This window comes from Oncorhynchus gorbuscha, linkage group LG01 (assembly GCF_021184085.1).
Source record: "Oncorhynchus gorbuscha isolate QuinsamMale2020 ecotype Even-year linkage group LG01, OgorEven_v1.0, whole genome shotgun sequence".
NCBI lineage: Eukaryota > Metazoa > Chordata > Actinopteri > Salmoniformes > Salmonidae > Oncorhynchus > Oncorhynchus gorbuscha.
The window spans coordinates 78,384,180-78,411,170 of record NC_060173.1 but is presented as its reverse complement, the minus strand read 5'-3'; the positions used below and the strand labels follow the sequence as shown (position 1 = coordinate 78,411,170).

General features: G+C 44.1%; 1 pseudogene; it reads right to left on the bottom strand.

The window, feature by feature from the left end:
- LOC124047356 overlaps positions 1-26,991 on the bottom strand; it is a 96,501-nt pseudogene that overhangs the window by 67,929 nt on the left and 1,581 nt on the right.

Below are 26,991 nucleotides of genomic sequence, written 5' to 3'. Positions count from 1 at the left end.
AATTAGTTTTTTTTTATATCCCGCTTTCATTCTGAAAAGATGTTTACCTATAGCCATCATACAGTATAAATCCCTTCCCTTCAAAACATCCATCATTCTTTAATTCAGCTAAACACTTAAAACGCCTGAATATATTTTATAGTACTGCGACACAACTCTGCAGGCAGACAGCAAAGAGATAAGAGAACAATACCAATCTGACTCCTGCTACCTAATCTGGGCTGCAACTCTGCTTCCGCTTTCTTCCTCTTTCTATCAGTTTTCTATCAGTCTGCTCTGGAAATTCATTCCTCAAATTCATTAGTGTCAGGACATTAAGCAGAGGTTGCAGCCATTAGCCGAGATGCGCAGCCGGGATGCTAAACATCAGGTCACTTTGTTTCAAAAGACGGCTCCTTTGGCTGCACGGGGACAGACACTGATGATGCATTTATTATCCAGAACAGCGATAGTAGACACACACACACACACCCTGGTGTATATAGCCAAGCTATCGTCACTCATTATGTATTTATTATTAGCTTTCTATTATTTCTCTATTTTCTTTCTCTCTGCATTGTTGGGAAGGACCCCGTAAGTAAGCATTTCACTGTTAGTCTACACCTGTTGTTTACCACGTATGTGGCACATCAAATTTTATTTGGTCCGGCTGAGAGCAGGAGAGTCCTCACAAACATTGTGCCAGGCCTGATAACATTGTCCACCCTCCACACATTGTAGCCTGGTGGGCTTTGTTTGAGGAGATTATTTCTGATCTGATATCACAGAATCCATTACCTCATGCTACTGAGAGAGAGCACGATTGAAAAAAAACACACAATAAAATGCATTGCATCTGAATATGTAAAGTGAAATAAAAATGTCTGTGTTTAAAAACAAAAACAAAAAAACATTACAGTAAGATGTTTTATAAACATTGTATTGTAAGAATCAAGTAATGGTTGCATGAGTCTCTCGGAACGAGAGAGAATAATTGAGCTTTTTAAGAGAATCAATAAAGATGCCAGCATTCCCAATAAATGACACAAATGGCATAGAAACCCACTGCTATAGGGTTCCTATAACACAACAGCACCATCCATTTGTTCCTGTTCACGTGGGCCTTGAACCGTCTCTTTCATCTCTCCAGCTACACCAAATTAATAAATAACGAGGCACACAAAAGGTGCTTGGTAATAACATCATTAAAACAGTGTTCAATATGCATTATGAAACAAAATGTCTGTATGATAGGCCTTTAGATAGATGGGTTCAAGCAAAGGTTTACCAGCATTTTAAGGCAGTAGTGTAGCACCAACTATAGATTGGACTCAGCTACAGCTTCTAATCCAACTCTGACAGACCTAGTGCTCTGAGGAATGCATGACTAACACAAATAAATGAGTCTGTTACCACTAATGGTTATGGGTTCACAGCTGTACTGTTTGATGTTTTCATTATTAATAATGAATGAATAACCACTGCCTTTCAATCTTTTCCACCAATAACAACACAGAAGGAAGACAAAAATCCCAACCCATAAGTAACCCCTGAAGAAATTGAATTTTCTCTCTCATTTACGCCTCACTCGCTGCTCCAATTTGCACTGCATGCTAGATATTGAGGTTGTTTATTCAGCGAGACTATTATGGGCCAATGTTGACATTATTTGTTTTCCACACTGGAGGGACTGATTACTTATCTCGTCCTAAAGATAAAACTGATAATTCAGTAGAATTCGTTTTTCCTCTGCGACAGATTTATGGAAATGAAAAGTGATGAAATATGAGGAAGATAAAAGGGTTGATACAATCTAACTTAAAAAATATCAATTCCAAGTCCTTCCATTTCCAGTGATCAAAGGATGCCCAGAACCAAATGTGTAACCAGTGCATTCTGCTCCTTTGGTCAAATGGGAAAAGATTGAAGTCTCATCATTGAAACCAATTACATTTTTAAAAGTCAGATGTACATGTGTACTCTATTTTTGCATTGTAATAGGCTTGTGTTGGTTTGAAAGTAACAATTCATATATGTTGTTCTTATCACCATTAACTAGCTGCATTGGGGCCAGTTGGTTGCTTCAATGAGTAAATAAAGACAAATAAACATGCACAATAAAATAAAAAAAGCGATTTAAATAAAAGCTGCCAGTAGTAGGTATATTCTCCAACTGGAATATTTGCTATCGGGTCCAGCATCCTCATTACTGTGTAAGAATAGAGGAACACTATTTAGCAGGAAGCACTCGGCTATGAAGGATACTCACCAGGCAATGAAGTGACTGAAGCTTCTGCGCCACTCCTCTCGATTGCGTAATGTAGGGGAAGGGTTTCTGAAACAAACGCACACTACACAAAAATCATCATTCCTGGATATCAAGATATTTTTTAAATATTGAACTAGAAATGTTTAAGTTATTGATGTTGTTGTCATTGGCATAAACACGATCATTCTCATGAGACTGGAGCAGCAGCATGGTTGAGTATAATCTTGAGTGCTGATTATAGTCATAGGACCTGAGAGTTACACAATTTGGAGTACAGGCCGGTGGAGAGCCAGCCAAGCCAGGGCCACGAGAAAAGTGACAAATGATAACAGCTCCTTAACTGTCTGGTAGGAAGCATCTGCCAGCGGGAGCCAAAATTATGGGACCCGGTAATACCTCTGTCAGCAGCATTTAAAGAGACCATCTATAACGAGTACCTCAAGATTAGTTCAGTGGTTGATACATGTATCAGGAAAGAAGCCAGGGCAGTAAAGAAGGCTAAAATACTGGGTATTATCATGTCTATACTATACACAGCATGCTCACCAAAGAAATTATGTAATGGGGAAGATAGTGATTAGTTATGTTTACACGCATATTATAATCAACAATATGATTTCGCTCATGAGTGATAATGTAATATTGGATAGGGTGCATTTATACACTTAAAGGGATAATCCACCCCAAACCACTAATTCCTGTGATTAATAGTGTTAAATAACACTAACATGTTAAAATAATATTTTCCGGTGAACAAACGTTTCATTTTGTCGTTGGTTGGTAGCAACATGTGAAAATCCTTGTGGAAATATGTTGCAGCTCAAGTCGACCCACAAATCAATGCTCTCTCTGGGCTGGCTGGCTAGCTAGCTAGAAACCGTAGCTTCACACAATACTACCAACGTCATTATGTGAAGTAGCTAGCTAGCTGTACAATCGCCTAAACAAACGGCACGATCCATTTAGGGGTATAATCTCACTCACTTCCAACTTGCAGGTCGTCTCTGTCCAGGGCGTGTGCAGAGTACGTTGCTATGGCAACAGTTGCCCCTTCGCACGTTTCCAACAGACTTGCAGGGAGCGTTTGGTACACTGTTTAGAATGAGCACATCTAAGTGAAATGTATACTTTGTCATGATGATAGAAATAGACGAATGTGTTCTAGACAGGTATGCCCATACCATCTGTTGGCTGATTTGGTGTGCAGGTAATTGATTTTTACCATCTCGTGTGACGAGAACCATGTAGCTATAACGAGTTCCTACACGATTTCCTGATTTCACAGAAGGACCACTTAGAAGTTAAGTCGTGGGGAAATGTTTTATTTTACCCACCGATAGAACATAGACTTTCACCAAATTGACAGGAGTTTCATCATTTGTATTTTTGGGGGGTGGATTATCAAAATCAAATGTATTTGTCACATACACATGGTTAGCAGATGTTAATGCGAGTGTAGCGAAATGCTTGTGCGTCTAGTTCCGATAATGTAGTAATAACCAACAAGTAATCTAGCTAACAATTCCAAAACTACTACCTTATAGACACAAGTGTAAGGGGATAAAGAATATGTACATAAAGATATATGAATGAGTGATGGTACAGAACAGCATAGGCAAGATACAGTAGATGTTATCGAGTACAGTATATACATATGAGATGAGTATGTAAACAAAGTGGCATAGTTAAAGTGGCTAGTGATACATGTATTACATAAGGATGCAGTCGATGATATAGAGTACAGTATATACGTATGCATATGAGATGAATAATGTAGGGAACATTATATTAGGTAGCATTACTTAAAGTGGCTAGTGATATATTTTACATCATTTCCCATCAATTCCCATTATTAAAGTGGCTGGAGTTGGGTCAGTGTCAATGACAGTGTGTTGTCAGCAGCCACTCAATGTTAGTGGTTGCTGTTTAACAGTCTGATGGCCTTGAGAATAGAAGCTGTTTTTCAGTCTCTCGGTCCCTGCTTTGATGCACCTGTACTGACCTCACCTTCTGGATGATAGCGGGGTGAACAGGCAGTGGCTCGGGTGGTTGTTGTCCTTGATGATCTTTATGGCCTTCCTGTGACATTGGGTGGTGTAGGTGTCCTGGAGGGCAGGTAGTTTGCCCCTGAGTGATGCGTTGTGCAGACCTCACTACCCTCTGGAGAGCCTTACGGTTGTGGGCGGAGCAGTTGCCGTACCAGGCGGTGATACAGCCCGACAGGATGCTCTCGATTGTGCATCTGTAGAAGTTTGTGAGTGCTTTAGGTGACAAGCCAAATTTCTTCAGCCTCCTGAGATTGAAGAGGCGCTGCTGCACCTTCTTCACGACGCTGTCTGTGTGGGTGGACCAATTCAGTTTGTCCGTGATGTGTACGCCGAGGAACTTAAAGCTTACTACCCTCTCCACTACTGTCCCGTCGATGTGGATAGGGGGGTGCTCCCTCTACTGTTTCCTGAAGTCCACAATCATCTCCTTTGTTTTGTTGACATTGAGTGAGAGGTTATTTTCCTGACACCACACTCCGAGGGCCCTCACCTCCTCCCTGTAGGCCGTCTCGTCGTTGTTGGTAATCAAGCCTACCACTGTAGTGTCGTCCTCAAACTTGATGATTGAGTTGGAGGCGTGCGTGGCCACGCAGTCATGGGTGAACAAGGAGTACAGGAGAGGGCTCAGAACGCACCCTTGTGAAGCCCCAGTGTTGAGGATCAGCGGGGTGGAGATGTTGTTACCTACCCTCACCACCTGGGGGTGGCCGTCAGGAAGTCCAGTACCCAGTTGCACAGGGCGGGGTCGAGACCCAGGGTCTCGAGCTTGATGACAAGTTTGGAGGGTACTATGGTGTTAAATGCTGAACTGTAGTCAATGAACAGCATTCTCACATAGGTATATCTCTTGTCCAGATGTGTTAGGGCAGTGTGCAGTGTGATTGAGATTGTATCGTCTGTGGACCTATTTGGGCGGCAAGAAAATTGGAGTGGGTCTAGGGTGTCAGGTAGGGTGGAGGTGATATGGTCCTTGACTAGTCTCTCAAAGCACTTCATGATGACGGAAGTGAGTCGTTTAGCTCAGTTACCTTAGCTTTCTTGGGAACAGGGACAATGGTGGCCCTCTTGAAGCATGTGGGATTAGCAGACTGAGATAAGGATTGGTTGAATATGTCTGTAAACACACCAGCCAGCTGGTCTGCGCATGCTCTGAGGACGCGGCTGGGGATGCCATCTGGGCAAATGTTTTCCTCACATCGGCTGCAGTGAAGGAGAGTCCGCAGGTTTTGGTTCCCTTTAAGCTATCAAGCTTAATCTTCAATGTATCATTAACTAATTTATTAAATGGAGACAGCGACTCTGAAGAAAAGCTATGTACATTTAAGCCATGAAAAAACAACCAAGAACAAATGGTTCTAATTTCTTTGACAAGAAAACATCATCAAGAACAAAGCTATAGGCTACACATAAACGAGAGTGTCATGTTTTGTCTTATATCATCTTGTCTTTTTGCTTTTCCTTCTGTTCGTTTCCCCCTGCTGGTCTTATTAGGTTCGTTCCCTTTTTCTATCCCTCTCTCCCCCCTCCCTCTCTCTCTCTCTATCGTTCCGTTCCTGCTCCCAGCTGTTCCTATTCCCCTAATCATCATTTAGTCTTCCCACACCTGTTCCCGATCCTTTCCCCTGATTAGAGTCCCTATTTATTCCTTTGTGTTCCGTTCCTGTCCCGTCGGTTCCTTGTATTGTATTCACCATGCTGTGATTGCATTCCCCTGTCCTGTCGTGTTTTTGCTGTGATTGTGTATCGCCCTGTCCTGTCGTGTTTTTGCCTTCATCAGATGCTGCGTGTGAGCAGGTGTCTCTGTCGACTACGGCCTGCGCCTAGAAGGTGTCTCTGACCTGCAGTCTGTGGCCGCTTCTCCAGTTATTTCCCCTCTACAGTCTAGAGGATTTCTGTTATTCCCTGTTTGGACTTAAATAAACTCTGTTTCTGTTAAGTCGCTTTTGGGTCCTCTTTCACCTGCATGACAGAAGGAACCGACCAAGGAATGGACCCAGCGACTTCAGACGCTCGTTACACTGCCGTCGAGATCCAAGGAGCCATGCTCGGCAGACACGAGCAGGAATTGTCCGCTGCTCGCCATGCCGTGGAGAACCTGGCCGCTCAGGTTTCCGACCTCTCTGGACAGTTCCAGAGTCTACGTCTCGTGCCACCTGTTACTTCCTGGCCTGCCGAGCCTCCAGAACCTAGGGTTAATAACCCACCTTGCTACTCCGGGCAGCCCACTGAGTGCCGCTCCTTTCTCAGCAGTGTGAGATTGTGTTCTCTCTCCAACCCAACACATACTCTAGAGAGAGAGCTCGGGTTGCTTACGTCATTTCACTCCTTACTGGCCGGGCTCGAGAATGGGGCACAGCTATCTGGGAGGCAAGGGCTGATTGCTCTAACAAGTTCCAGAACTTTAAAGAGGAGATGATTCGGGTTTTTGACCGTTCAGTTTTTGGTAGGGAGGCTTCTAGGGCCCTGGCTTCATTATGCCAAGGTGAACGGTCCATAACGGATTATTCTATTGAGTTTCGCACTCTTGCTGCCTCTAGTGAGTGGAACGAGCCGGCGCTGCTCGCTCGTTTTCTGGAGGGACTCCACGCAGTGGTTAAGGATGAGATTCTCTCCCGGGAGGTTCCTTCAGATGTGGACTCTTTGATTGCTCTCGCCATCCGCATAGAACGACGGGTAGATCTTCGTCACCGGGCTCGTGGAAGAGAGCTCGCATCAACGGTGTTTCCTGCTCCGCATCACAACCATCTCCCTCCTCTGGCTTTGAGACTGAGCCCATGCAGCTGGGAGGGATTCGCATCTCGAGTCACCAACCGCCTGTGCCTCTATTGCGGAGTTGCTGGACATTTTGTTAATTCATGTCCAGTAAGAGGCCAGAGCCCATCAGTAAGCGGAGGGCTACTGGTGAGCGCTACTACTCAGGTCTCTACGCTGACCGGTTCGGGTGCTACATGCAGTGCCTTGATTGACTCTGGGGCTGAGGGTTGTTTCATGGACGAAGCATGGGTTCGGAAACATAACATTCCTTTCAGACCGTTAGACAAGCCTACGCCCATGTTTGCCTTAGATGGTAGTCATCTTCCCAGTATCAAATTTGAGACACTACCTTTAACCCTCACAGTATCTGGTAACCACAGTGAGACTATTTCTTTTTTGATTTTCCGTTCACCGTTTACACCTGTTGTTTTGGGTCATCCCTGGCTAGTATGTCATAATCCTTCTATTAATTGGTCTAGTAATTCTATCCTATCCTGGAACGTTTCTTGTCATGTGAAGTGTTTAATGTCTGCCATCCCTCCCGTTTCTTCTGTCCCTACTTCTCAGGAGGAACCTGGCGATTTGACAGGAGTGCCGGAGGAATATCATGATCTGCGCACGGTCTTCAGTCGGTCCCGAAACTCCCTTCCTCCTCACCGGTCGTATGATTGTAGTATTGATCTCCTTCCGGGGACCACTCCTCCTCGAGGTAGACTATACTCTCTGTCGGCTCCCGAACGTAAGGCTCTCGAGGATTATTTGTCTGTGTCTCTTGACGCTACCATAGTGCCTTCTTCTTCTCCGGCCGGGGCGGGGTTCTTTTTGTTAAGAAGAAGGACGGTACTCTGCGCCCTGCGTGGATTATCGAGGGCTGAATGACATAACGGTTAAGAATCGTTATCCGCTTCCCCTTATGTCATCAGCCTTCGAGATTCTGCAGGGAGCCAGGTGCTTTACTAAGTTGGACCTTCGTAACGCTTACCATCTCGATCAGAGAGGGGGACAGTGGAAAACGGCGTTTAACACTCCGTTAGGGCATTTTGAGTACCGGGTTCTGCCGTTCGGTCTCGCCAATGCGCCAGCTGTTTTTCAGGCATTAGTTAATGATGTTCTGAGAGACATGCTGAACATTTTTGTTTTTCTCTATCTTGACGATATCCTGATTTTTTCTCCGTCACTCGAGATTCATGTTCAGCACGTTCACGTGTTCTACAGCGCCTTTTAGAGAATTGTCTCTACGTAAAGGCTGAGAAGTGCTCTTTTCATGTCTCCTCCGTTACTTTTCTCGGTTCCGTTATTTCCGCTGAAGGCATTCAGATGGATTCCGCTAAGGTCCAAGCTGTCAGTGATTGGCCCGTTCCAAGGTCACGTGTCGAGTTGCAGCGCTTTTAGGTTTCGAATTTCTATCGGCGTTTCATTCGTAATTTCGGTCAAGTTGCTGCCCCTCTCACAGCTCTTACTTCTGTCAAGACGTGTTTTAAGTGGTCCGGTTCCGCCCAGGGAGCTTTTGATCTTCTAAAAGAACGTTTTACGTCCGCTCCTATCCTCGTTACTCCTGACGTCACTAGACAATTCATTGTCGAGGTTGACGCTTCAGAGGTAGGCGTGGGAGCCATTCTATCCCAGCGCTTCCAGTCTGACGATAAGGTTCATCCTTGCGCTTATTTTTCTCATCGCCTGTCGCCATCTGAGCGCAACTATGATGTGGGTAAAACTGCTCGCCATCCGCTTAGCCCTAGGCGAATGGCGACAGTGGTTGGAGGGGGCGACCGTTCACAGACCATAAGAACCTTGAGTACATCCGTTCTGCCAAACGACTTAATGCCCGTCAAGCTCGTTGGGCGTTGTTTTTCGCTCGTTTCGAGTTTGTGATTTCTTACCGTCCGGGTAGCAAGAACACAAGCCTGATGCCTTATCCCGTCTGTTTAGTTCTTCTGTGGCTTCTACTGATCTCGAGGGGATTCTTCCTTATGGGCGTGTTGTCGGGTTGACAGTCTGGGGAATTGAAAGACAGGTTAAGCAAGCACTCACGCACACTGAGAGCCGCGCGCTTGTCCTAGTAACCTCCTTTTCGTTCCTGTTTCCACTCGTCTGGCTGTTCTTCAGTGGGCTCACTCTGCCAAGTTAGCTGGTCATCCCGGTGTTCGAGGCACTCTTGCGTCTATTCGCCAGCGCTTTTGGTGGCCGACTCAGGAGCGTGACACGCGCCGTTTCGTGGCTGCGTGTTCAGACTGCGCGCAGAAGAAGTCTGGTAATTTTTTTTCTGCTTCTGCTCCTGGTCTTGCTGGGTCTCAGTCTGTTCCCTGCCATCGCATCTCTCCTGTTCTTGTCCCTGCCCTTGCTGTGTCTCAGTCTGTCCCTAGTTCTCATTTTTTTTTTAGAGTAGTACCCTAGTTTCCTTTTATCGTTTTTCGTTACGGTCCTGAGGAGAGGAGTTGGGTTCTTTCTCGGGACGTGCTGGACCGTTTGATCTATGATTTCCTCCGTTGCCGCCAGTGTTCTTTCGAGAGCGCCAGGAGCGCTCGGTGAGTGGGGGGTACTGTCATGTTTTGTCTTATATCATCTTGTCTTTTTGCTTTTCCTTCTGTTCGTTTCCCCCTGCTGGTCTTATTAGGTTCGTTCCCTTTTTCTATCCCTCTCTCCCCCCTCCCTCTCTCTCCTCTCTCTATCGTTCCGTTCCTGCTCCCAGCTGTTCCTATTCCCCTAATCATCATTTAGTCTTCCCACACCTGTTCCCGATCCTTTCCCCTGATTAGAGTCCCTATTTATTCCTTTGTGTTCCGTTCCTGTCCCGTCGGTTCCTTGTATTGTATTCACCATGCTGTGATTGCGTTTCGCCCTGTCCTGTCGTGTTTTTGCTGTGATTGTGTATCGCCCTGTCCTGTCGTGTTTTTTGCCTTCATCAGATGCTGCGTGTGAGCAGGTGTCTCTGTCGACTACGGCCTGCGCCTACCCGAAGCGACCTGCAGTCTGTGGCCGCTTCTCCAGTTATTTCCCCTCTACAGTCTAGAGGATTTCTGTTATTCCCTGTTTGGACTTAAATAAACTCTGTTTCTGTTAAGTCGCTTTTGGGTCCTCTTTCACCTGCATGACAGAGAGCCTATTAAACATCTTTATTTTTCAGAGAAAATGTGTCATTCTTTCCAGCACTAAGTCGCTCGGGTCTGTGATAGAGATTCAGACAGACAGTCCTTTCTGAAGTGCAGATCAAAGACTACTAACTGACTGCTTCAATACAAACTATAATATGAGCCTGCAGCTATGCTCTTGCCTTGATGTTGTACTGCTGCACTGCTTATATATTACAAAGTCAATACACCAGCACATTGGTGATAACACTGTCAAGTACCCTCATTGTGCTTAGCAAATTCAGGCATCTTTTTTTTCTTCCAGTATTTGTGGGAGCACCGACTCATATTGTAAACACAATTGGCTTATTTAAATCTTAGGCCTGGGCACTCCTCCTGTCAAATGTGTGTCACAGTGGATTGAGGCAAAAATCAGTGGTTGTCAGCACCACTTTTAAAGCATTAAGTCTGCTACTAAGCTCAGAAGAAAGACAAAAAAAGAACAGAGGAACATAGGGGTATGATACTTTGTATGCAGAGCTCATAATTCTTCCCATTTTCCTAATAGACATGAAAATAAAAACGGTTGAAAAATGTACATGAATCCTGACAGCCAAAGTCATACAGTAGATAGAGCTATAGAATATAGGAATACACAGTTCATCATTAAACTGTGGAAAAGTAAAGACACTGGCAGCCTTTGAACTTCGAGGGGCAACAGCATGAAAACAAAGCGAGCCTGATGGCCTTGAAAAGGGGCAAAGTGCAGCAGTATGGGAAAACATAATAAAGACTTTGTCTGTGAGCCACCTGCTCAAACTCCAGCTCATCTATCATCTGAGAGAGCCAACAGTTCTGTTGAGCACACATGAGTGAACAAGGAGAAGTGCTGCAACATTTTTCCTGCTGTCTTCAGGCTCGCCACAAACACAGGGTATTGTAGGATGGACTGGGAGGGAGTATCACAATGTGCCTGCTTAGAATAACTGCATTATAGAAAGATAGATGCATAATGTTCTAAACACGGATTGTTCTGCTCATGATTGGACTGTCACACAACCAATATCCTTCTCCTCATAGGTTGAAACCGACAAAATATCGATGTGCATTCGGTCTTAAAAGCTATATGATGAAGGAGAACAAGTAGTTTCTCCATGTATGGTTACGTTACAGCGTTACTCTAAAATTGATTAAATTGTTTTTCCCCTCATCAATCTACACACAATACCCCATAATGAAAAAGCAGTACTTTGTTGAAGCACCTTTGGTAATTGATTACAGCATCGAGTCTTCTTGGGTATGATGCTACAAGCTTGGTACACCTGTATTTGGGGAACGTCTCCCATTCTCTGCAGATCCTCTCAAGCTCTGTAAAGGTTGGGTGGGGAGTGTTGCTGCACAGCTATTTTCAGGACTTTCCAGAGATGTTAAATCGGTTTCAAGTCCGGACTCTGGCTGGGCTACTCAAGGACATTCAGAGACTTGTCCCGTAGTCACTCCTGCATTATCATGGCTATGTGCTTAGGGTCATTGTCCTGTTGGAAGGTGAACCTTCGCCCCAGTCTGTGGTCCTGAGCACTATGGAGCAGATTGTCATCATGGATCTCTCTGTACTTTGCTCCCTTCATCTTTGCCTCTATCTTGACTAGTCTCCCAGTCCCTGCCTCTGAAAAACATCCTCACAGCATGATGCTTCACCGTAGGGATGGTGCCAGGTTTCCTCCAGATGTGACGTTTGGCATTCAGGCCAAATAGTTCAATCTTGGTTTCATCAGACCAGAGAATCTTGTTACTCATGGTCTTAGAGTCTTTATGTGCCTTTTGGCAAACTCCAAACGGGCTGTCGTGTGCCTTTTACTGAGGAGTGTCTGCCGTCTGGACACTCTAGCATAAAATCCTGATTGGTGGAGTACTGTCGAGATGGTTGTTCTCTAGGAATGATGGAGGCCACTGTGTTCTTGGGGACCTTCAATGCTGCAGACATTTTTTGGTACCCTTCCTCAGATGTGCCTCGACACAATCCTGTCTCTGAGTTCTATGGACAATTCCTTCGACCTCAAGGGTTGGTTTTTGCTCTGACATGCACTGTCAACTGTGGGACCTTATATAGACAGGTGTGTGCCTTTCCAAATCATGTCCAATCAATCGAATTTACCACAGGTGGACTCCAATCAAGTTGTAGAAACATGTCAAGGATGATCAATGGAGACAGGATTCACCTGAGCTCAATTTCGAGTCTCATAGCAAAGGGTCTGAATACTTATTCAAATAAGGTATTTCAGTTATTTTCTTTTTATTCATTTGCTAAAATTTCTCGAAACCTGTTTTTACTTTGTTATTATGGGGAATTGTGTGTAGATTGCTGAGGATTTATATTTATTTAATTAATTTTAGAATAAGGCTGTAACATAACAAAATGTGGAAAAAGTCAAGTGATCTGAATACTTTCCGGAGGCACTGCATGTACATGAAGGCAGGGTAAAATGACTAGGCATCAGGATGAATAATAATACGAGTAACATAAAGAACAGAGTAGCAGCTGCAAATTATGAGTGTAAAAGTGTGTGTGTATGTGTGTGTACAGTATGTACATTGAGTGTACAAAACATTAGGAACACCTACTCTTTCCTTGATGCTAAATCCACTTTTTTATTTTTGTTATTGAACCTTTATTTAACTAGGCAAGTCAGTTAAGAACAAATTATTATTTACAATAACAGCCTACCCCGGCCAAACCCGGCCAAACCCAGTCAATGCTGGGCCAATTATGCGCCGCCCTATGGGACTCCCATATCCCTCAGTGTATATTGTCTAGTGAGTGTTCATAGTAGGGTCAGTGCAGATAGTTCAGGTAACTATTAATTTACTATTTACGAGTCTTATGGCTTGAGGGTAGAAGCTGTCTCAGAGCCTGTTGGACCGAGAGCCGATGCTCCTGTACTGTTTGCCGGGCGGTAGCAGAGTGAACAATTTATGGCTTGGGTGGCTGGAGTCTTTGGCGATTTTACAAGCCTTTCTCTGACACCACCTATATAGAGGTCCTGGATGGCTGTGATGTACTGGGCTTTCTGCACCACCCTCTGTAGTGCTTTGCGGTCAAGGGCTGAGCGTTTGCCATACCAAGCGGTGATGCAGCCAGTCAAGATGCTCTCGATGGTGCAGCTGTAGAACTTTTTGAAGATCTAAGGGCCCATGCCAAATCTTTTCAGCCTCCTTTGAAAAACTATTCCTGATGCTTAAAAGACCTACAGAAGAGAGATACAAACATGGGACGAGTACAGTACAAGATCAGCAACATTCATAGACACTATCAATCTACGATGGATCGGCCAGCTGGCATGTAGTCAAAAGTAATTATCTGCCACATACATTCCAAAATGTCCAACATGTGAAACGTCTGTGCCAGAAGCTGTGAGTTAACATTGAAACTAACTTCTCAATCAAAAAGTCTCACTGTTTGTAGAAGAGCAAGAATACATCTTAACCTCAACCCTAATCCCAGCCTTTCATTCAAATCACCAAAATGTTACATGGGCTGAATGCATATGTACACCATAGTTAGGCATGCATACCACTTTCATATGGGTGGCCCAAGCAGCAGGAATCAAAACCACAAACCTTGGCATTCCAAGTACCATGCTCTACTGAATAAGCCACACAGCATTTAGTAAATATCAGTGCAGGTATTCTTTAATGTCAAGATCACAACACAAGAATCACTGTTTACATTCTGCTAAGTATTCTGTTCACATTGAACATTGAACCAAAGCCTGCTTTCTGTGTGGCTGATAGTCAGGTGTCAATTTCACAATCTGAGCCCTGAAAATGGATGAAGAGTATCGGTAAAAGAAAACAGTAAACATTGTATTGATGTCTTTCACCCATGACTGTTCTGCTCTGTAGCCTTTACATCACCTGTGGCTTTTGGCTGGTGTATTACCTCTCACCAGAACACTGCTTGGGATTCCGCTCACTTGCCCTATGATTTAATTTGCCTTTGTTGCCTCTGACAAGCCATCATTTACTCCCATCATCTTCCTCAGTTCTCGTCTCCCTTCCGACAGACACAAAGCCCAGTTATATATATTGCTAATATCCACTGGGATCTGGGTGGATCAACACAGCTTTGGACTTCTTTGCCAATTACCGTTAACCTTCACAACCTTCTCCCTATGACTTTACACAGGACTTTTGTCAGGGTTTGGCTAATACAGCATGGAGAATATTGGCTCAAGCAATTAACCTTCCCACATATTGAATATCTGAGAGCATCGTCTCAAGTATCCATAATTAATTCTGCAGTTAACCGTTTTACAGCTTTACCCTTTTATATGCTCCATTACCCACATTCATAATAACCACGGGCCCCACATATATTACATACTATATAGCAGGCAAAATTACATCCAAGCCCATTTTAAAAATGGGCATATAATCTGTTTCCGTAGTGGAGGATCTGTGCTTGGCTCTTGGAGGTCTATCTGCAACTGAATGAATCCTGGGCCCGCCTTAGTTTACTGTTACAGATGTAGGATCTTAATTTGATCACCCTGTTGCATCAGACCTTTCCTGCATTGCAGGACATGTCAAACTTATAGTGTATTTGAGGTTTAAACAGACATCTGAAGTTTGTCATTTCCCTTTTGAAAAATGTATCAACCCCTACAAAAATGTCCATGAATTATAATCCACATAATAATTCACATTTCCTGTTGCTCCTTCTGTAGCAAACTGGCTCTAATTAAGATCCTACATCTGTAATGCTGATTTACAATAGTGCTGGAATCAATACAATTCCTTGTATCTGATGCTATCTGTGGACAGGAGGACCAAGCAGCAGGTATAAATGGAGTGGAGGAGCAGAGCAGCTTCCCTGACAGCGATCTGAACTCCTTTCAGCACTTCACACTGGTCGCTGTGAAAGGGATACCATCTGTGCAAGTTCCCACCGCCAATCCACAGCTCTATCACATGGCTTGCAGTAGTCCTGCCTGTGTTCAGCCCCAGTGTCTCTGCCCCCAGAGGCCTGGCTACATTAATGGTGCTGTTGTTTTATCTGCACAGTCCACACCCTCAGGCAACTCCATCTGCTGTACGACGTGGAGGAGATGCTGCAGTACACCGAGGGGCATAGACCTCAGCCAGCCAAAACAACCAGAACCCTCTCAGATCTCAACCCAAGGATTACATACTGCCAGCGACATCACAAAACCACAGGAAATAGATGGAGCCAGAAAGAGATGCATCAATTAGATTTAGACAGTGTCACTGAATATGCAGTTATTACCATTTTTCATAGACACATCCAATGTGCTTTTCTTAATGCTTATACCAAATGGTGACCGTGTTTGGAATGGTATGCCCTCCTCCTAGGAATAATCTTGGGATTTACACAGTAGATTAATATACTGTCCCATTGACTGGACTGTGAGATGGAAATACAGGAACGTGTGTAAGGACATACGATCTAATGTCATAAAAATCTCACTTGTACTCAAACATGCTATATTATTTTATGAAACCTGTTATTCCCAAGGACAATGCTGATCAGGAGAAGCAGCTCTGATTACGGCTTAGGAGATAGTCAATTTAAGGAACTCTTGAAGCATGTGAAACACTCGTAGGAAACAACACCCCAAATCATTAAATCTACCTCTTTACAATCATTAAGGTCATTTATAGTGTATCATTATCATTTCTGTGCTCATCAATGTGCAGAATAAAAGTGCAGCACGCCGATACACAATTTCATGACACAAGTCTTCTGTTTCGAATAGAATCCACATACGACAGACAATGTCAGGCAACCTCCCCTTATAATTGTGACCGCCATGCTGCATTGATGGAGAAATATATTTTAACAGAATCATTTCATGGTTCAGTGTGCTCACACTTTGATTTATCCTGGAGCTGCCCAGCCAAAGGTCCCAATTCAAAAGATTTATGGGCCAGGGCCAAGTATCTATTTTTATTTAGAAAGAGAAACCCGTCTCAACAAAGGTAGGTCGCTGCACACGTGTAACTCTTCGTATTCCAAATCACTCAGAAAGTCCAAATATTTCAGAAAAAAGGTGAATAAAAAGGGATGAATGTTAAAAAGGAGAGAAATGTACATGCCCTCTCTTTGTTTATCATGACCTGTAGTGAATGGTATCTAAGGGAAATTAACATCCTTAACACAAAATGCAAAAACCTGCTCTGGGACTGTGTCAATAGCTTCATCTCTTTAAGGTGTTGTCTGCAGTCTTCATCTTTCTACCAAAAACAGACCAATCACCATTTCAGCACTACACATAATTTAGGAGCTAACCATTTGTACATCCCACTGAAATGATTCCATCCTATCAACTCAGATGACTGAATGCATGCCCCATCCCAGACCCGGCAGAGTGTTATTCCAGACTCTGGGATTTGGGAGCGTTCATTTGACCAGGAGAGCTTTCTCTGCGCCTTTAATTGTTGTGACCTGTTTTACGTTCCCTTGAGTTTGGTGTGATAAACTGCTGTTGTAGCTACCAGAACCCCTTCGATACGACCAACGCATGCTTGTTTCTCATCGGGTTTGGTGGGGTGGAGATAACATTGTGATGGGTGGCTGGTGACAGCCTCATCTCAATGTGAATGGAGCTAATCACCAATGCAAATTGCAATCAAAAGGGCTCATCCTCACCAAAGTGGGAGATAATTGTGCGACTGTGCCGATAGCAAAAGGTCAGTCACTTGTAGTATCAAAGCTTTCAAGTAATTATTCATTAGAAATTGTGTTTACGTTAGAGATTTTTCTGATTAAGTAACAGTTAAGGGTAAGGCCAAATATTGTTCCATTTACTCTTGATTACGTTTCTGTTCAGTTTATCATTCTGGAATTTTCAATTGAATTTACAATCTAGCGTTTTAGCTTGGAAACACGCATTGAAGCACACTAATTATTTTCCTAATTTAATGCATTTCTACCAGGTGTATCCTGCATTTCATGAGCACACAAAATAACATTAAGAATCTTTACAATTTCTTGGCATATTATTATTTTCAGAGAAAGGGCTCTGTGATGATCCACTTCTAAATTCAGTTTGCCATTTTCCTCCAGACCAAAATCAAAGGCTTTTATGAAAGTATTACGCAGCTGTGTGCCTGATCTGTCCCAGCAAGCTGTGTGCAGATGGAGCCCTCTAGTGCCTTACCGTGGGATCTTGAAGAGGGCTTTGATGGGGTGCATCTCAGACAATTGGGGGTCTCCATCAGCCAGCTCTATGGCTGTGATGCCCAGTGACCACATGTCACAGTGGCGTCATACTGCTGCTCACAGGCGATGACCTGGGATGACACAGGCAGGACAAACATGACACAAGCAGGTGTATTAGCAATAGTGAGGTAGTAACTTCGTATGGGCACCAAAAGGCTTTCATTGATTCTGAAGCGGAAGTAACATGAAACAACAATGCATAAGAAGATCAAGTCATTTTAAAATGGTCTGTGTTTAAAATACATATTGTAATGTTGATTTTGAGTTTGTGCTACAGGATGCACATTTGTGTTTGAAATAGCTAGCCTTAGCTTTCCTAACTGCCTGTGTATATTGGTTCCTAACTTCCCTGAAAAGTTGCATATCACAGGGGCTATTCGATGCTAATGCAGTACGCCACAGGATGTTTTTGTGCTGGTCAAGGCCAGTCAGGTCTGGAGTGAACCAAGGGCTATATCTGTTCCTGTTTCAAACATTTTTTAATGGAGCATGCTTATTTAAGATGGTGAGGAAGGAACTTTTAACCTGTTGAGTGTAGAGGGCAGTATTTTGATGTTTGGATGAAAAACTTACCCAAATGAAACTACCTATTTCTCAGGCCCAGAATCTAGAATATGCATATAATTGTCCGATTAGGATAGAAAACACTAAAGTTTCCAAAACACTGTCTGTGAGTATAACAGAACTGATATTACAGGTGAAAACCTGGAGGAAAATCCAACAAGGAAGTGCCTAAGAGAAATGACTCTCCCTGTTCCATTCCATGCCTTCCCTCAATTTAAAGAGATTGTGGCGAAATCTGCTCGGAGCCTTCACCGTGCGCTGCCACTAAGAGGGCATGAGCAGTAAGGAATGAGGAAATAAAGAGAGCTCGTTCAGCTCTTTGGGGAGGAGCTCTTGGGTGGCGCGACAGTTTGATTGTGTGTGCTGTGTTGCAGAAGTTGTTTGTTTTCAGCGTTTGTAGTTTATAAAGTATTTAACTCCATCATCGGGGTGACCGCTTTAGATCGTGGTTGTTTTTGTTTGGGACCGCGCTCGTTATGGATTGCATGGATTAGTAGCAACATTGTTGCAAAGCTTTAACAAACAAACCAACAAACCATCGGACAGTCAGACACCAGCAGGCCTGAAGACCACAGCTAAGATTTATCTTTTTCTCTCTCTTTCTCTTCGCTCTCATTCCAGTGCTTTACCCTGCAACAGACTCTCTATTTGTTAAATGCACTGCCCATTGAAGTTCATTAGAGCTGGACTATTATTTCCCTGCCAGAAGTATTTGGATGGACATTTTAGTAGGTTACTTGCAAGTTGTATATTATGTGAACTGTATTGAGGTGGGTGTACTAATGACATGTGGCCGAGAAGACTGTGGACATTTTTAAGGCCTTTGTTGTGTCGATGAACACCCCCCACATTCATACCCTCTGCACTCATCCACTAGAAAATAATACAGATTATTGCAAATCCTATGTTGATGACTGGGTTCGTTCTTGTATGAAGTTGCTGTTGAATTGCTCTGCCATTATTAGTATTAGTATTATTGTATGATGTATTCGTGTTTGGGTTACCCCTGTGCTGTGATGTGGGTTTTATATGGTGTGTATTCTTTTTTCTCTCCACTGGCTATCTGGTAAACAGGCTACACTCTAGGCAGTCTCTTCTGCTGATGTGTGTGGGTCTGGTAGTGGTACTCTCTCTATTAGAGCGTTGGACTAGTAACCGGAAGGTTGCGAGTTCAAACCCCCGAGCTGATAAGGTACAAATATGTCGTTCTGCCCCTGAACAGGCAGTTAACCCACTGTTCCCAGGCCGTCATTGAATAATATAATAATAATATATGCCATTTAGCAGACACTTTTATCCAAAGCGACTTACAGTCATGTGTGCATACATTCTACGTATGGGTGGTCCCGGGGATCGAACCCACTACCCTGGCGTTACAAGCACCATGCTCTACCAACTGAGCTACAGAAGGACCACAGAAGGACATAACCCAACACTGGTGCTGGCGGCAGAGAGTGGTCTATAGCAAGCGGCAATGGAGAGAGACTTGTTTCTGGATCGGTGGATTTTTATAAGTAGAAGCTCGAATTGTTTGGGTACAGACCTGGATAGTAAGACAGAACTCTGCAGACTATCTCTGCAGTAGATTGCAACTCCGCCCCCTTTGGCAGTTCTATCTTGGTGGAAAATGTTATAGTTAGGGATGGAAATTTCAGTTTTTTTTTGGTGGTCTTCCTAAACCAGGATTCAGACACAGCTAAGACATCCAGGTTGGCAGAGTGTGCTAAAGCAGTGAATAAAACAAACTTAGGGAGGAGGCTTCTAATGTTAACATGCATGAAACCAAGGCTCTTACGGTTACAGAATTAACAAATGAGATCACCTGGGGAATAGAAGTGGAACTAGGCACTGCAGGTCCTGGATTAACCTCTACATCACCAGAGGAACAGAGGAAGAGTAGGATAAGGGTATGGCTAAAGGCTACATTGGAGGTAAACCTAGGCATTGAGTGATGATGAGAGAGATATTGTCTCCAGGTGATGTCATTGCATATGTGGGAGGTGGAACTTTTTGGTTGGTTAAGGCATATTGAGCATGTCCGGTTCCGTCAATAGACCAGTCGTGATGGATTAGTAGGTGTTCCCTGTAGCAGAGGGGTCAAGTCCAATCGGCAAATGGATCTATTCAGCTAACAGTACAATATGCTCTAGACAGTTAGCGGGCTGCGGCTAGCAGGCTAGCAGATGGGCACTCAGGGGACGTCACGACGGAGGGACCTGTTGGAGAAAAAAAAATCTTGAGCAGATTACGTCGGTAGACAAGTCGGGATGGATAAACAGGGCTTTGTGTAGTAAAATGGGCCCAGGCCGATTGGCAAAATAGGAATAGTGGCCCGAGAAAGTGACCGATGGACCTATGCGCTAACAGTCCAATATGCTCTAGACAGCTAGCGGGTTGCGGCTAGCAGGCAGGCATTCCGGGGACGTCGCGAAGTAGGAGCCAGTTGAGTAACCCCCTCGAGCAGATTACGTCGGTAGTCCAGTCGTGAAGGATCGGCGGGGTTCCGTACCCCATACCGGCAGTAAAAGGGGTCCAGGCCAGTTGGCAAAATAAGTATTGTAGCCCAGGAGTGGCTGATGGACCTCTTAAGCTAGCCGGGAGATGGGCCTAGCATGGGCTAGCTCCAGGCTAATTGGTGCTTGCTTCGGGACAGAGACATTAGCCAGGAGTAGTCACTCGGATTGCAGCTAGCTAGCTGAGATGAACCAGGTGGGTTCAGTGCTTGCGGTCGGAATCCGGGGATATGGAGAGAAAATAGGTCCGGTATGCCCTAGTTTGAATCGCGTTGTACAAACTGTCAAGAGCTTTCCGAGCTAAAAGGTAGCTAGTTAGCTGACTACTAGCTAGTAGCTAGTTAGCTGACTACTAGCTAGTAGCTAGTTAGCTGACTACTAGCTAGTAGCTAGTTAGCTGACTACTAGCTAGTTAGCTGACTACTAGATAGTAGCTAGTTAGCTGACTACTAGATAGTAGCTAGTTAGCTGACTACTAGATAGTAGCTAGTTAGCTGGCTAGCTTCTGTTGGGGGATTCTGTTTCGGAGGTCAAGAAAAATACTTTTTTTTAAAAAGCAGTCATTTGTTTGTCAACACGACAATGACCCCAAATACACTTCCAGGCTGTGTAAGGGCTATTTGACCAAGAAGGAGAGTGATGGTGCTGCATTTTTTCACCTTTATTTAACAGGTAGGCCAGTTGAGAACAAGTTCTCATTTACAACTGCGACCTGGCCAAGATAAAGCATAGCAGTGCGACAAAAACAAACAAAACACAGAGTTACACATAAAACAAACATACAGTTAATAACACAAAATAAAATAAAAATAGAATCTATGTACAGTGTTTGCAAATGTAGAAGAGTAGGGAGGTAGGCAATAAATTGGCCATAGAGGTGAAAATAATTACAATTTAGCATTAATACTGGAGTGATATATGTGCAGATGATGATGTTTTGCAAGTAGAGATACTGGGGTGCAGATGAGCAAGAGGGTAAGTAATAATATGGGGATGAGGTAGTCAGGTGTGCTATTTACAGATTGGCTGTGTACAGGTACAGTGATCGGTAAGCTTCTCTGACAACTTATGCTTAAAGTTAGAGAGGGAGATAAAAGACTCCAGCTTCAGAGACTTTATGGGGACATCAAAACTTTTCAGCAGATTACATGGGCTCCACAATCACCCGACCTCAACCAAATTGAGATGGTTTGGGTTGAGTTGGACCGCAGAGTGAAGGAAAAGCAGCCAACAAGTGCTCAGCATATGTGGGAACTCCTTCAAGACTGTTGGAAAAGCATTCCTCATGAAGCTGTTTGAGAGAATGCCAAGAGTGTGCAAAGCTGTCATCAAGGCAAAGGGTGGCTACTTTAAAGAATCTAAAATCTAAAATATTTGTTTAATACTGTTTTGTTTACTACATGATTCCATATTTGTTATTTAATAGTTTTGATGTCTTCACTATTATTCTACAATGTTGAAAATAGTAAAAATAAAGAAAAACTTTTGAATGAGCAGGTGTGTCCAAACTTTTGACTGGTACTCTATATTTGTGTGCATATTACATGAATGTGAATGACAAACAGAGGGAAAGTGTGTGAATTAATCAATAGCGATATGGCATATCACTTGGGGTGTTAACCTGCCATACCACCATAATCATTTCTAATTAAGTGGGACAGATTTTTATCAGCAGGATTCCACTTCATTCTCAGCACACAGAGGACATAAACATGCCTGGGGCAACTCAAAGTCATTTGCCAGAGCAGCTTTCTTTTTTATACGCAAAGGATCAAATAATGCAATTTAAATTGGCAATAATAGCCTTAGGTTAAGCTATCGTCCATGAAATACAAAGATGTTACATAGGGTCGGTAACAAAGACATGGAAAGAGTACTGCATCACAGCATTGATGCCCATATGTTTGTATTTACCAATAATATCACAGGCTTTTATGTGGACAAATAAAAAAATGGATTAACCGTGAACTATCAATGAGTTATCTGTTAAAGGCCCGATGTGTTCAAAAATATAGTGCTGTGATAGTGATAGTGCTGTGTTTTATATACACTCACCGGCCAGTTTATGTACACCACCCTGTTTTACGAAAATGGATCGCTCCTAACAAACAGTAAGTCCCGTGTCTTTTTCTATATAAAGCAGGTAGACAGAGATTGAGGCATTCAGTTACTGTTCGATTAAATGTTAGAACGGGCAAAACGAGTGAAGCGACTTTGAGAGTGGTATTATCATCGGTGCCAGGCACACTGGATCCAGTATCTCGTGATGCCATTGCATCAGCATGGACCAACATCCTTGTGGAATTTCTGACACCTTATAGAATGTCCCAAATAATTCAGTCTGTTCTGGAGGCAAAAGGGGGTCCGACGATGGATGTGTACCTATTAAACTGGCTGTTGAGTGTATATTTCCACACTATGAGGTTGGAATAATGTGAAATTGTGAAAATTATGATAATGTGCATTAAGTGTAAGAGTTGTTTTGAAAAGACCCCCAGAAATTTCAGCCTGTTTTGGTGAGATGGAGTTTTAGCCTGCCTGATGACATCACCAGGTACTAAATGAGTTAATAAACCAATAAGAAAGAGATTTCCAAACCTCTCTGCTCGTTCTCAGTTTACCGCTTCCCACGCTGACCACTTCCAGACATTCCTAGCAAAAGTCTTACTTGAGAAATTGTTCTTTGCTAAGAAGATATTTTAGTTTATTTTTGAACATTTTAATTTAAAACAATCCCATAAATGATTTGATATTGAGATATAAAAAAGGATGCATTGGACCTTTAAATGAAGGCCCAGACAGAAGTGAAGTGCCCCCACAACAGGAAAACACAGCCATTACCAAAGTCAACAGGCTTGACTCCTCCCTCGGTGGTGAGAAGCATGTTTTTTCCTTTGACGTCACAATGGATAATCTGGCTGTTGTGTAAATGCTGGAGACCCTGGCAGGCGGGAGGAGGGGCTTAATAAGCATCAGTAATGCCATTAATAATTGTTTATTAATAATAAAGCTGTCTACCGCCATGCGTATTACTCCCATACCCTGCCACCTCCTGAGTCAATCCCCTGCCCACGGTGTGTGGATGCCACACCCTGCTGTCAGTAGGCATTTTGCAGTTGGCCATCTCACCAAGAGGGCACCGTATAAAATTTGTGTGATAACGGGCTCCAGCAGCTGTTGGCTTCGCATGAGCAGGCCTTTGATGAGATCTGTGACTGAGCCCCCCGTTGCACAGCTGTGTGTGTGTGTGAGAATCAAGTGGTTCCTCCAATACTCACCACTCTAGATTATGATTAATTACAAGAGCCATCCCTCCCACACATACAATTAGACTGGAGTCACAACTCCTTCCAGAGCTTTTAAACTTGAGATTTTTCCCCCAGTGTAGGATGGTGTCCTCCTCTCAGCTCTTTAAAGTAAATCTACCGTTTGTGATCTTTCTACTGCTCAAACAGACAACAACAAAGATGGGCTGTAGTCTACTGTAAGACTGTGTTGATCATATTGGTGGAAATGTAACAAAGGCGATAAAGTGCAGCTACAGTACCTATACTGAGCACAATCAGACACAGTCTTGTCTGACAAGCTCACACCACTGGGTTATATTGCCTCAAATGACAAAGTGCTACTGTATGAGCCCTTAAATGATTAACTGCATGTTGTACAGTAGATACAGTATATAATATATGACTGGATTGTAAAGCTGGGCGAGACGGAAGCGAGACAGAAAAACCCAGGCGATCTCACTTCTAGAACCATCCAGAGGCCGTCTGACTTGTAGAACATGCCATAGAACTTGACCATGTTGGGGTGGTGGGACAGGGTCCTCAGGATGTTGTACTCAGCCTCAATCTCCTCATCAACATCCTTCGACAAGGAGGACACATGAACATCAGTCGACTGAACACCTACACACCAAAAGACAAAACAAAGTGTCGACAAATACTTAAATTTGATTTCAACATCCTTTTTTAGAAATGTAAGGGAACTAAAATACCCTCAATCAGAGCCCGGAACCATTAAACACAGGGAAACTAACTCTTGGTTAGAAGTATCAATGAAGTATCTTCTATATCAGTTTAAATCTCAGTGGAAGTGAAGAAAAAGTGTCACAGAGGCAGAATTCCTCTTCCTGGATACGTGAACAATACTGTCAGCAGTCTCATCAAGAAGAGGGATGAGCAGGGAAGCAGCTACATCTTCATACCCAGCTAGGGAGCTGCAGCAGGGGGGCAGTGAGAGGTGCAAGAGGAATTGAAGCACTGACACAATCACAGGCAAGCACTCAGCTTGAATCTCACAAACACAACATGGCGCCACTGAAGGCCACCCTGGCCTCAGCACCACAGACAGGTCTGGCAGCTGGCTGCACATCACTAAGGTCGGGACATACATAAAGGTGGAGGGAGATGGTAAGGACGACTGTGGAGAGTGGGTGTAGAAATGGGGTGGAAATGGATGAAAATGAGACAGGTAATGAATCTCCTTGGGAACAGTAAATACAAGGACAGGTACATTGGAGTACCAGCGAATCACTCAATACATAAGCGGTCAGATGACACAGATGCTACGCTACAGGACTGTTTTGCTAGCACAGACTGGAAAATCTTCCGGGATTCATTCAATGAAGGAGTATACAACCTCAGTCATCGGCTTCATCAATAAGTTCATCGACAACGTCGTCCCCACAGTGACCGTACATACATATCCCGACCAGAAGCCATGGATTACAGGCAACATCTGCATCGAGCTAAAGGCTAGAGCTGCCGCTTTCAAGGAGCGGGACACTAATCGGGATGCTTATAAGAAATTCCGCTACGCCCTCAGACGAACTATCAAACAGGCAAAGCGTCAATACAGGACTAAGACTGAATCCTACTACACCGGCACTGATGCTCGTTGGATGTAGCAGGGCTTGAAAATGATTACGGACTACAAAGGGAACCCCAGCCGAGAGCTGCCCAGTGACGCGAGCCTACCAGATGAGCTAAATGCCTTTTATAGTCGCTTCGAGGCAAGCAACACTGAAGCATGCATGAGAGCACCAGATGTTCCTGGTGACTGTGTGATCACGCTCTCGGTAGCCAATGTGAGCAAGATCTTTAAACAGGTCAACATTCACAAAGCCGCGGGGCCAGACGGATTACCAGGACGTGTGCACTCAAAACATGTACGGACCAACTGGCAAGTGTCTTCACTGACATTTTCAACCTCTCCCTGACAGAGTCTAATACCAACATGTTTCAAGCAGACCACCATAGTCCTTGTGTCCAAGGAAGTGAAGGTAACCTGCCTAAATGATTACCGCCCCGTACCACGCACATCAGTAGCCATGAAGTGCTTGAAAGGTTGGTCCTGGCTCACATCAACACCATCCTAACTAGACCCACTCCAATTCACATACCGCTCCAACAGATCCACAGACGAAGCAATCTCAATCGCACTCCACACTGCCCTTTCCCACCTGGACAAAAGGAACACCTGCGTGAGAATGCTGTTCATTGACTACACCTCAGCGTTCAACACCATAGCGCCCAAAAAGCTCATCACTAAGATAAGGACCCTGGGACTACACACCTCCCTCTGCAACTGGATCCTGGACTTCCTGATGGGCTGACCCCAGGTAGTAAGGGTAGGCAACAACACATCTGCGTGCTTAGTCCCCTCACCCACGACTGTGTGACTCCAACACAATCATTAAGTTTGCTGACGACACAACAGTGGTAGGCCTGATGACAGACTATAGGGAGGAGGTCAGAGACCTGGCAGTGTGATGCCAGGACAACAACCTCTCCCTCAATGTCAGCAAGACAAAGGAGCTGATTGTGGACTACAAGAAAAGGTGGGCCGAACAGGCCCCCATTAACATCAACAGTACTGTAGTGGAGTGGGTCCATATCACCAACAAAATATCATGGTCCAAACACACCAGGACAGTCGTGAAGAGGGCACGACAACACCTTGTCCCCCTCAGGGGAGCATCCAACCGGTCAAGAGCATCCTGACCGGTTGTATCACCGCCTGGTATGGCAACTGCTCGGCATCTGACCGTAAGGCGCTACAGAGGGTAGCGAGTACGGCCCAGTATATCACTGGGGACAAGCTTCCTGTCATCCAGGTCCTATATATTAGGCGGTGTCAGAGTAAGTCGCTCTGGATAAGAGCGTCTGCTAAATGACTTAAATGTAAATGTAAATGAATGCCCAAAAAATCGTCAAAGACTCCAGTCACCCAAATCATAGACTGTTCTCTCAGCTACCGCATGGCAAGTGGTAGTGGAGTGCCAAGTCTAGGACCAAAAGGCTCCATAACAGCTTCTACCTCCAAGCCATAAGACTGCTGAACAATTCATCAAATAGTCATATAGTAGACTATTTACATTGACCCCTCCCAAGACGCAGGCCTCCTAATTATCCCTAGAATTTCTAAGCAAACAGCTGGAGGCAGGGCTTTCTCCTATAGTGCTCAATTTTTAAGGAATGTGAGAGAAGCAGACTCGGTCTCAACCTTTAAGTCTTTACAGAAGACTCATCTCTTCAGTAGGTCATATGAT